Genomic DNA, 11,573 nt, shown 5'->3' on the forward strand with positions numbered 1-11,573 from the left:
GAAGCTCGAAGTCTGGACTGCAGACCCTTCTGTCTTTCCCATGCTATAGCTATCTTTTCCCTCATTTGCCCACTGGCAAGGGGGTGAGTAGAATTTCCAGGGTGATTGAATGCCCCCACCCCCCCCCTACTGCTGGCATTTTTGGAATAAACACTCCTATATGATTTCACCTTATCTCTGCTTAATTTGGCTGTAGTGACAGACAGCCTTAGACCCATTGTGTCCAATTTCACTTCCTCTGCACATTTAACATTACACACATGGAAGGGGTGTGAGATTTGTGGCATGGATAGCTCTCACAGACATCTCTCAGGGAAGAAGACCTAAGGGATTTTTTTTTTTTTTTTTTTTTTTTTTTTTTGGTGCACTGTTCCCAGGGGTACTGCAATACTGGGTCAGTGCATGGAGTGGACAGAGCAAGCTCCTATTCCAACTCCCAGCTTCAAAAATCCTTTTAATATTTTGTCCTCAGATAGAGGACATATCAGATATTAAACTGATAAGAACAGATACTGCACTTGATTTTAGCCAAAAGGCCGAGAAGCAATGTCCTGACTTTTACTGACTTATAGACATGGGGCACTTACAATGTTCTGTAAACCCTTGGAGAGAAGGGTTTGAAGGTCAGGATGAAGGGCTGCTATGTGGAACTATGTCTGGTCATCAATAAAACAAAATCATCAGCTGCCTGAGCATTTTCTTTTTCTTGTTCTTTTAATATATTTTCTTTTAAAATATATTTTTATTTATTTTAGGGAGGGAGAGAGAAACATCATTGATGAGAATCATTAATTGGCTGCCTCCTGTGTATCCCTTATTGGGGATTGAGCCCACATCTGCAGCATGTGCCCTGATCAAGAATCAAACAGATGATCTGGTTCATAAGTTGTTGCTCAACCACTGAGCAACCCTGCTTGGGTTGCCTGAACATTTGCTTACTGTCATGTGAGTTTGGTTCAGATAAACTCATAAGAATTTTCTACACACTTGGAAAAGCATAAGTCTTAGCCAAGAACTTAGAAGAGCAGAGGAAAAATTATTTCATCCCATACAGTGCCTGTCACAAGTATTTAGTAAATGAATGAGTAAATGAATGAGTAAATGAATGAGTGGCTGTGTGTTCTGATAAAACTTTTCTTAGGAGCATTGAAACTGTAAGTTCATATAAACTATAAGTTCATGTGCAATAAAATAATCTTTTGAAAAAAGTATAAGTATTAAAAATATATAAACGCTGTTTAGCTCACAAGCTCTACAAAATAGGTGATGAGTAGATTTGGCCAGTGGACCATAGTATCAATCTCTGAGATGCATGATGAAGTCCTGGTTTTTATTTACACTGCATTCATAGTCAGGTGTTTTGTCAAGGCAGGTGGTAATAAGGTTTGTAAAAGGGTTATTTCTAAAGCCACTAAAGCCCACTGTCATTTTCAGTGAATGGCCTACTGTCAACCAAAACCAGTGCTGTAAGAACTATTTTGGATAGTATCTTTTTGTGGCCTTAAAGATAGCTTTTTATGGTGACTTGCACTGAATGATTGGTGCTCAGTGTCTCTTTACTTACTTTCTGCCTCATTGATATCAAACAACTCATTAATTTAGTCACTTAGTCATTCTTTTGTCCATTCTATCATTTCATTTTAAATGCCAGGCACTTTCGCTAACACAGGTTAGTTAGACATGATTACTGAATTGCTAGAAAGTATAATAGCTGTGATACAAACAAGCTGATGTCTTGGTTCTAGTGTGATAAGTGTGAGAAATGAGAAGTGAATTCCAGGATCCCACGGAAGAGAAAGGATGCTTGGCAAGGCAGAAAGTACAATTAAGACTGCAGATAAACAAATCTGTTTGAGACATTTGAAGAAAATAAACAAAAACACTTATTGCCAAAAGCCTCAGTTAATACACTTTCTACTTATTTATACAACTAGAGGCCCAGTGCACTAAATACATGCACAGGGAGGGGGTCCCCTCAGCCCAACCTGCATCCTCTCCAATCTGGGACCCCTTGGGGGATGTCTGCTGGCATCACAATCCTGGACCGCAGGCTCCTAATCCCTCACCAGCCTACCTTTCTAGTTGCCTCCCCCCATCACCACCACTGGCCTGATTGCCCCTCACTGCCTCTGCATGCCAGCATGATTGCCCCTAACTGGCCCTCTGGCCTGGTTGCCTCTTACTGCTCACCCTGCTGGCTTGGTCACCCCCAAATGCCCCCTCCTACCGGCCTGGTTGCCCCTCACAGCCCCCATGTTGGCTTGGTCACTTCACGCAGCCTGCTGTTCAGTCATTTGGTGGTCCTTCACTAACCACCCTGCTGGCCTGTCACCCCAGATAGCCTGCTGTTCAGTCGCTTGGTTGTCCCTTACTAACCCCCCTGCCAGTCTGGTCATAGGCAACCATTTTGTGAGGGCATAAGGGTTAATTTGCATATCACCTCTTTATTATATAGGATAGTGTACCAATTGCCTGTATATTCTATAGTTATAGAATTTTAAAAGCAAAAGACATCTTACTAGTAATCTATTTGGAACTCAAATTTAATGAGAAAAAATGTGACCCTGAGATAAGGGACAAGTTCAAGGTCACTCAATTCTTTAGAAGCGGTCTTACTAATCAAAGTTCTTTAGTGCCACTTCAGTATTTTCTACTATACTAAGCATTCCTTGCCTCTTTCATAGATTTTTACTAATTACACATTGTTTATTCCCTCTTTTCTGTGAAGATTATCTAAGTCAACTTTCAGAGTTCTTATTTCTTCAGAGATACCTTAATGACTATAGACAAAAATTGAAAAAATGCAATAATAGTGCTCAAATGATGTTACCTTTTTTTGCATTTTCTGCTGATCTGAAGGAAAAAAATACAATTACCTCAGCTCTTACATGCAGCATATTGTATTCTTCATGCCAGGTTACCACATAAATGTAATTATCGTCATTTGTGGTTCTCACAAGATTATAGGGACTGAGCACTTCATCAACTAAGATCAGAATCTCCCATGGCACAAAACAAGACACTTGGATAATGATCTAGAAGGGTGGATTAAGCACCCTGAATGAGAGAACTACACACTGAAAACATTCAGGGGATTATCAGTTTAGCTTTTCAAATCCATGCAACTGAAGTGAAACTGATGTGGCTCAATACTATTTTGGGGTTTAAGCTTTTACGTTTCAGACTTCCTGCACTTTAAGGCTTCCACCGTTTAATGCATCAGAGCAGGATCCACATTCTTTCCTTGCCTTCCCCCCAACCCCAGTGATGGGCGCACATTTTCCCATACCACCAATGGTTCTTCCAGATACATGGGGGAGGAAGGGGAGACAGTCAGGTTCCTAAGGCAGAATCTCTGGAGATAACAGGGTTCTAGGGTTTGTGTACTTTCCTCCAGGCCATCATTTAGAAAAGTGGGGTATATGGCTAGGATCCCAGAAGAATTTCAAGGGACTGAACATTTCAACTACAACTTAAACAGTTCTGTGTGAAACATTACTCATTGTGATGACTGTTTTTACTTGAGGGATTATTGTTATATTCGAGGGCTTCAAGCACAATATTTCATTTAATCACCACAGGATCCTAGAAAACAGTTATATCAATAACAATAAAAAATAATAGTGGGTGTGTGCTACTTGCTATGTTTTAGAGATTCATCTGTTTTAGTATTTTACATGTATTAATTTATTTAATCTTCCCAGCATCCATTAGACTTATTATTACCATTTTGAAGCTTGAAATTATTACATAATATGCTTGTTGTCACAACTAATAAATGAGACAGTATGACTCTAGAGGTCACATATTCAACCACTGTACTGTGGAGTAGCTGTCATAAAAAGCAGCCAACAGAGGGAACGTATCTTTACTTCCAAACTATCTTCCATAGGCAAAAATAGTCTTACCTGTAGAGCCCTACTTAACTTGAATAGGGGTATCATTTAACAAAAGAATTCAAGTTACTAAGCAAATGATATGGTTGGTGGATCAAATGTTCAATATATATAAGATTCCTGCAATAGGGTTTCTTGCAGCAGTCTGCCTGGCCCCGCCTCCTTTCCTCCCTTCTCCCTGCCCCTCCTGCTTCCTTCCTTCTCCCCTGCCCTGCTTGCTTCTCCACAGCTCCATTCCATTCTGCACAGTTTAGCTTCCTAAATTGCTGTCTTCAGGCTTTGTTCTGTGCCTGATTGCCATCTTTGTTGGGTTAATTTGCATACTCACTCCTGATTGGCTGATGGGCATGGCTTGTGGGCGTAGCAGAGGTACTGTCAATTTACATGTTTCTCTTTTATTAGATAGGATATCTATATATCTATCCTATCTAATAAAACGGGAATATGCTAATTGACCTTCACACTGTCATAAAGATGGTGGTATTCACAGCCAACAAGGAGATAATATGCTAATTGACTTTCCCACTCTCAAAGATGGCAACAGAGCCATTAAGGAAGGATACTAATTGACTGCCCCTCCCTCAAAGATGGTGGTGCCCTCAGCCACAAGAGGCAGCGCCCAGGCCCCTTAGCCCTGCCGGAGTGCCTGCTTCCAGATTCCCCCAGTCCCCTCAGTCCCCCAGCTGACCAGGGCTGGCCCAAGGTGCAAGCAGGCCTTTGGCTGTTGGCTGCCCAGCCACCAAGGGCTCTCCTAAAGTGTAGGCAAACCTTGGATGGTGTTGCCCAGCTGCCCAGGGCCACCGGAGGCTCAGGTAGCCAGGGTTGGCTGAGGCTTGTGCTGTTGGCAGTGGCAGCAGCAGAGGTGTGTTGGGGGTGTCGTCTTCCCCTGATTATTGCATTGCCCCCCACCCCTGAGGGCTCCCAGACTGTAAGAGGGGGCAGGCCAGGTTAAGGGACCCCGCTCCAGTGCATGAATTTTCATACACTAGGCCTCTAATATATATATATATATATATATATATATATATATATATAATTTCAATATATAACTTTTCAATACATAACTGTTTTCTCCACTTATTTTTTTCTGAAATCTATGCCTTACCCATCCCCATGGATTCAAATTGTTAGGTAGTCTTTCTTATTATCCTTGAAAATACTTCTGCACAAAAGAAAGTGATTATCTGTCTTAATACCCATCTAACCATATTTTGTGTTAATTTAATCTACACCCTATGAGAGGTCGATTGATATAATTGAGAGAACATACTCCAGGGATAGCCAGCATTTGAAATCTTCTAATCAGAGACCCGTGTTCCCAAAGTATGCACTTTAGTTATCTTTATCTCTAATATTCTTGTCTGACTAACATTAGAATAGCATAACAGGTATGAGAAATTATTTTTCATTACTAACGTGAGTGAGTGACAGAAATATTTTGCAGGCTTTCCTGCCCTTGCAGTCATAAAGTATAAGGATCCAGAGACTAGGTTATCTCTACCTTTTGGTACGGGGCCTATGGCCAGATTCTGAGCATATTTGTCACCACACAAAATCTCACTTCTAGAATCTCTGTTGCATATGCCTCAAGAAAATCTTTCACAAAGGTAGGATCCAAACAATAATAAGGAGCTTCCAGTGACATGTTTGCCAATGAATGCCCATATCACCACGTTTGAGTGTAATATGGTTTTAAGAGAAGACTTAAAACACTTCTCTGCCTCTACTCAATGAAATTTTATTTAGCATAAGGAACCTACTAATTGTGAATGATCCATTGCCTTGGGTCAGTTGGCAGTTTATATGTGCAAGCACATATACATGAGTGCATGTGTGCATGCACACATACACACCCACACAGGAGATTATAAAATAGAAGGAATAAAGTAGGAAACAGAATGGGACTGCCAACTATTTATATATGGGCTTATTTGTCCTTGTCCCTTAGGTTGGAAAGTTTTTCACCCAGAAATTCTCCTGAATTTCTTACTGGTGAGCAAGCCATTTGTCTTTTGTTCCAGAGATAGTAACACGTTATTTATGATCCACACTTAACTATAGTTGTTCAGATCTCTGTCACCTCGAGGATTGATGGTTAAAATGCACTCTACTTTAGTCTTCCCTCGTCAGCTTACATGCCTTTATTTGTTCCTTGAAAGCCTGTGCTGTGTATATTTCATGGGGAAATCTGGTGTAAGTGCTCTTCTTTTTACTTTTTATGTGTGACAAATGTTCAAGCCACTTTTCTCCCTCAAAATTTCCATCATTATTGCTTCTTTTCCTTTCTCCTAATGTTGCCATGCTTCTTCCTTGTGTCTTTAAAATACGAAAGCCATTTAATACACAACATAATAAATACTTCCCCTTAGGGCTTTTATCATCCAACATTGTTTCTAAGCCTTTAGAGCCATGGTTTTCTTTGAGTTATGGGTTTTCATTTAAAATTTATGTTGTTTGCTTTTGTCTATATGAATTAAGCATTCCCTACTGAGAATGCTATTTCTTTAACTTTTTCCTTCTTAACTTCTGTTTTTATTTCCTTCTCTAGACTCAGCCATGAACTATTTCAACTAAGAGTAAACATATATTGTGAACCAATAAAAACCTTCATTTGAGTCAATCTAGAGTAAATAAAATAGGATTAATAAGAAGACTTGCATTAGTTTAGATAGGCAATGCTATGCTGCAGCAACAAATAATCCACAGTAACAACAATTATATTATTTCTCCTTCATGCAATGTTCACTCAAAGTTGAAGGAAAGTCTAGGATAGCTCTCCTCCATGCAGTGATTCAGGGATCCTGGCTGCTTTCATCTTATGGTTATACCACTTAAAACACTTGGCCTACCTATGTTTTCTCCAAGTCAGTGGAAGAGACAGCAGGTCATTTAGTGAATCTTAAGTGTTTCCCATATTGCTTTTCTTCACATTACATTGTCCAGACCTAGTTTGCAATACCTGTTTATCTGCAATGGGATTATAAATACCAGGTAAGTAATGACTGTTGCTGCGTAGTGTTTTCATAGAGGAAGCGCTAAGTGACTGCTGAGGCCTTCTAATATGAAATGTTACTCAGAGTAAAGAAATGCTTAACTCATCATGCTTAAGATGAGAATGTATCTACTACTGAGAGCTATCCTTGTAAGTAACTGGCATCTCCACTTAGAGATATGTGTGATTGGCATTCATCAAACCGAACTCGGTTTCCCTTTTCCCACCCCCACTCATTGAAATGTGCAAAGTAAGAGCTATAGTCTTGTATGCAATAGTCAGCCTATTCCTCTACTTTAGGTAAGAATCGTGATGTGGGGGTGGGAAGATTGGTGAGCTCCTTTATTGGTAGCAATAAACGATGAGAGAAGTTTTCCAACTGGACCTTTGTATCTTTAAGATTGTATACTGCTGTGGATCAGCATCCTGAGAATTTTAAAATAGAACCTCAAAGTTGAAACCTTGCTAAGTTTGCTATACCTTATCGACATCTAAGTACAGATTAGAAACAAAGTCCTTAAAGATGCAGTGTCTGGGATTTTTCTTTGACAATTGCAGGAAGGAGAAAGAAAATCTGGGATGCTGAAGAGTGGTCAAGGAGAGAGGCTTAGGTGTCAGTCAGGTCTGAGCTTAAATTTTCTCACTGTTGCCTATTAACCATTTGATCTTAAGTGAGTTAGTTAGCTTCTGAATCCCTTTGAAATGGCAATACAAAGACCTACCTTAGAAGTGGTTGTGAGGAAATGTATATTAGTTGTACATGCACTTAGCAGTAAGTATTCAATGAACAGTGGCTATCAGTATAATTGCTAATCTAATAAGCATGACAGTGTAACACAGAGGAAAAGGGAAGAACTATAAGAAAAGGAAGAAGACTGTCTATGCCTGAGAGATTTCCCTAATTTTAATATGGAAAGTTTTGTAGGAAGTTTCCTGCAAACATTAATATTTCATTAATGGAAGCACAAGTGTTAACCACAGAGCTTGATCTTCCAGAGATTTGAAGCCTCTTCTCATATTCTTCTTGGTTGATGTCTTTCCAAAAATTTTCTTTGTCTTTCTGCTAACAGTGGGAGGGGAGATGTTTAATACCATTGTCTACTTTCTTTCTGATTTTTGCTTAAAGATGGTGGCCTTCCTGATCTGAGTGGGCAAACTTGGGAGTGTGCCAGAAACACTAAGCCAGGAATTGTAAAGAAAGTACAGAGGTTGAGAATCAATATGTAGATGGAAGATGAGAGAGCTATTTGTATGGAAGTCATGACCATAGAGAAAAAGCAACATGTAGTGAATCTGGTGAGACTGGACAAATGAGCTTGGCACACACCAGGGAATCCAAGGAGAAACTATAGGACTTAAGGTTGGGATGTGGACAGGATAGATACCATGGCTCCTATAACAGAAGGAAATCTGATAGGGGAAGAATAAAATAAATTTTGCTCTAATCTTAAAGGACTCTGATCTTAAAGGGCTCTAAATATTTGCTTGAAGCCTGGCTAAACAGGCTCAGTGGTTGAGCATGGACCTATGAACCAGGAGGTCACTGTTCTATTCCATGAAGGTGGCAGCCCATCAGTAATTCTCTTTCATCATTGGAGTTTTGATCTCTCTCTGAATCGATAAAAATCCTATCTAATAAAAGGATAATATGCAAATTAACCATCACCCCACCACAAAGATGGCGGCTCCCATAGCCACAAGATGGCGGCACCCAGTCCTCCCAGCCCAGCCAGAGTCCCCAAGTCTTGGGGGGGCAGCCACTGAGAGTGGGTAGCATGAGCAGCTTGGCCATGGAGGGCCTCTACGCCAAGCAGAGCCTCTGGGTAGCAGGTGTGGAGCGGCCAGGCCCTGCAGAGAGCAACTGGCGCACAGATTTGTGCACAGGGCTGGTAGTATGTATGTATATATATATATATATATATATATATATATATATATATATATATAATAATTGCTTGAAGGATGATAGTATGTGTACTGTTACATCTATGGTATCCTCCAACTCTATCATTGGTACCATCTCCATTTCATTCATTCTCAATACTGGTGACACCAAAATAAAAATCCTGGCATCTCTCTCCAGGACAGTTTTTTCAAAGGAAGGTCTCTAGCCACCCTTTGATAGAAATGCAAATTATTGGGCCCTGCATCATAATCAGAAACTCTGGAGCCAAGACTCCAAACTTGTGTCTTCACAGGCCCTCGTCATTGATTATGATACACACTAACATGTAAGAGCAATTGTTACAGAATATACCACAGATTTTTCACATATCACAATATTGCTCCAAATGTAACTCATCTCTCCTTTCCCACTTCTGCTTATATACCCAGTCCCACTGCTTTTACATAAATGTCTCAAGCTAGCTGCTCAAGCAGAAATCTGAACCTGTCCTCTTCTCCTTGCTCACTCCTCAGATCTAATCTCCAATCATCCAAATAGCTCACAGATTCTTGCCCCTCTTTTCTCCATCTGCACGGACCACATCCACTCAGCCTGTGCTATTGAACGGCCTTCTTGCCAAACCACTATTTTGTGCCAAACTTTTCAATGCAGGATATATTCTTGTCATCTCTTATTTTGTAAATAAAGTTTTATTAGAATATGAGGACATACTTATTTGTTTACATATTCTCTTTTGCACTATGACAGACAAGTAGTTGTAACATTATGTGGTCCACAAAGTCTAAATATTTACTATATGGCCCTTTCCTGGAAAGGTCTGCTAGACCCTGTGCTAGGTATTGGGTGTATATGCAGAGAAAGATGGATGCCATATATGCTCTCAAGGAATTCCAGGAAGCAGAAAAACCCCAGAAGATAAAGTGAGCTATTTAGTTATCTGGGTCAGGAGTTTCTGACCTAGCTAGGGGATCAAGAAAGGCTTTGCTGGAATGAGATGAAGCTGAGTTTCAAAGGATATGCACAAATTCATCACACATAGGAAAAAGGAGAAAAGTGTTACAATCAGAGGAATTACCTTCATTCATTCACTCATTCAAATAGTTTCTCTCAGTACGTGGTATTGTCCTCAGTACATTCTGCTTTTCAATGTTGTTGGCTTTCCAATAATCTATACTAATAAAAGAGTAATATACTATTTAGACCTTCCGGACAAAGCCATGGTGACAGGGTCAATGCAGAGGCTGGCAGGGGAAAGCAGTTAGGGAGATCAGGCTGGCAGGGGAAAATAGCAGGGAGATCAGGCCAGTAGGCAGGTGACCGGTTAGGAGCCAGCAGTCCCAGATTGCGAGAGGGATTTCTGACTGCTAGTCTAGGCCCAATCCTTGCAGTTGGACATCCCCTGAAGGGTCCCGGATTAGAGGGGGTGAAGGCCCGGCTGAGGGACACCCCCCCTCCCATGCACGAATTTCATTCAACGGGCCTCTAGTCATTTAATAAGATCCTTTGACCAAGTCTTCAGAGCAGGAACCCATAGATTCCTGCCTTTCTAGAAAGTTCCCCAGACCACAGGGATTTTCTCCTTCTAGAATTAATTTGACACGACATAGCACGGCAGTGAAAACATCTATTTTTAGCACCCAGGAAACTCCATATTAAGATGCTAAACAGATTTTTTTTTTTCTGAAAGCTCAACACATACTTTGGGAGATCCCAAAGTAGTGACTATCAGATTGTGGTGTACATCTGCTAACAAGTGACCTAGATAGAGGAGTATTGGTGTAACAATTTTGCCCAAGGGTCTGCAGCAAAATGTATATGCACCATTGGCTTTTCAAAGCGAATCACCTGTGAGATCTGAAGTGATTTTGGTTATGTGTTCCTCTTTCACTGAACATTATTTTTCTCTTTGTATAGATACTTCAGGAAAACATTTAAACATTTTTATAAACTCAAGAAACTATATCTGAAATAATTATAAAGGCATTTACTTACTTTAACTTTTCTCCCCATTTTTTATAAAATACATTTTTATTGATTTCACAGAGGAAGGGAGGGGGAGAGAAAAAGAGAAACATCAATAATGAAAGAGAATTATTGATTGGCTGTCTCTTGCATGGCCCCACTGGGGACTAAGCCCCAAAACCTAAGCATATTCCCTGACTGGGAATCAAACTGTGACCTCCTGGTTCATAAGCTAATGTAAAACCATTGAGCGACACCAGCCGGGTTTTCTTCCCCTTTTTAATTGTATAACACTCACTAAAAACAAAACAAAACAAAACAAAACAATACAAAACAACAACAAAAAACAATTCTCCTTATCAAAGACAACAGCTTTAGAAGCACTTTTCCTTCCTCTCCTGGTAGAAAAAAGGTATAAAAATGGGAGGCAGGTCCACTGTAATTGAAAATTGAGACTCTAACAATTTGTGACCAGACTCATTTCTCTTCTTACTACTGTAACTTCATCTGCTTTTACTTCTTCCCCTCCATCTCAGGCAAAACACATACCCCCTGCCCCTTTCTGCCTACAAAGCTGTGCCAGCATAATTCCACCTTTTTGTAGCTGTCACTGATCCTCTTAAGGCATGAAAAATGGAGACTCTGGGACCATTAAAATGACATCTACTTTTCCCGCATGTTGCTGGGTGCCCTCATCCAGCTAATAACTCGCACCTCTCTACATAGTGCATTTCCACTTCAGGCAGGGATGTCTTTGGATAGCTGCTCAAGAGGTAGAAATAGTTAGGGGATCTGAGAGACTTCTTAATTTCCCCCT

The 11,573-nt window shown here is 40.3% G+C and overlaps 1 non-coding gene across 1 annotated transcript; it reads right to left on the reverse strand.

The window, feature by feature from the left end:
* Positions 1–357: 357 nt before the first annotated feature.
* On the reverse strand, positions 358–548 carry LOC118716805. The gene has a single exon (XR_004987266.1). It is a non-coding gene; the product is annotated as a U2 spliceosomal RNA (small nuclear RNA).
* Between the last annotated feature and the right edge of the window lie 11,025 nt (positions 549–11,573).

Source organism: Pipistrellus kuhlii, unplaced genomic scaffold (assembly GCF_014108245.1).
Source record: "Pipistrellus kuhlii isolate mPipKuh1 unplaced genomic scaffold, mPipKuh1.p scaffold_m20_p_12, whole genome shotgun sequence".
NCBI lineage: Eukaryota > Metazoa > Chordata > Mammalia > Chiroptera > Vespertilionidae > Pipistrellus > Pipistrellus kuhlii.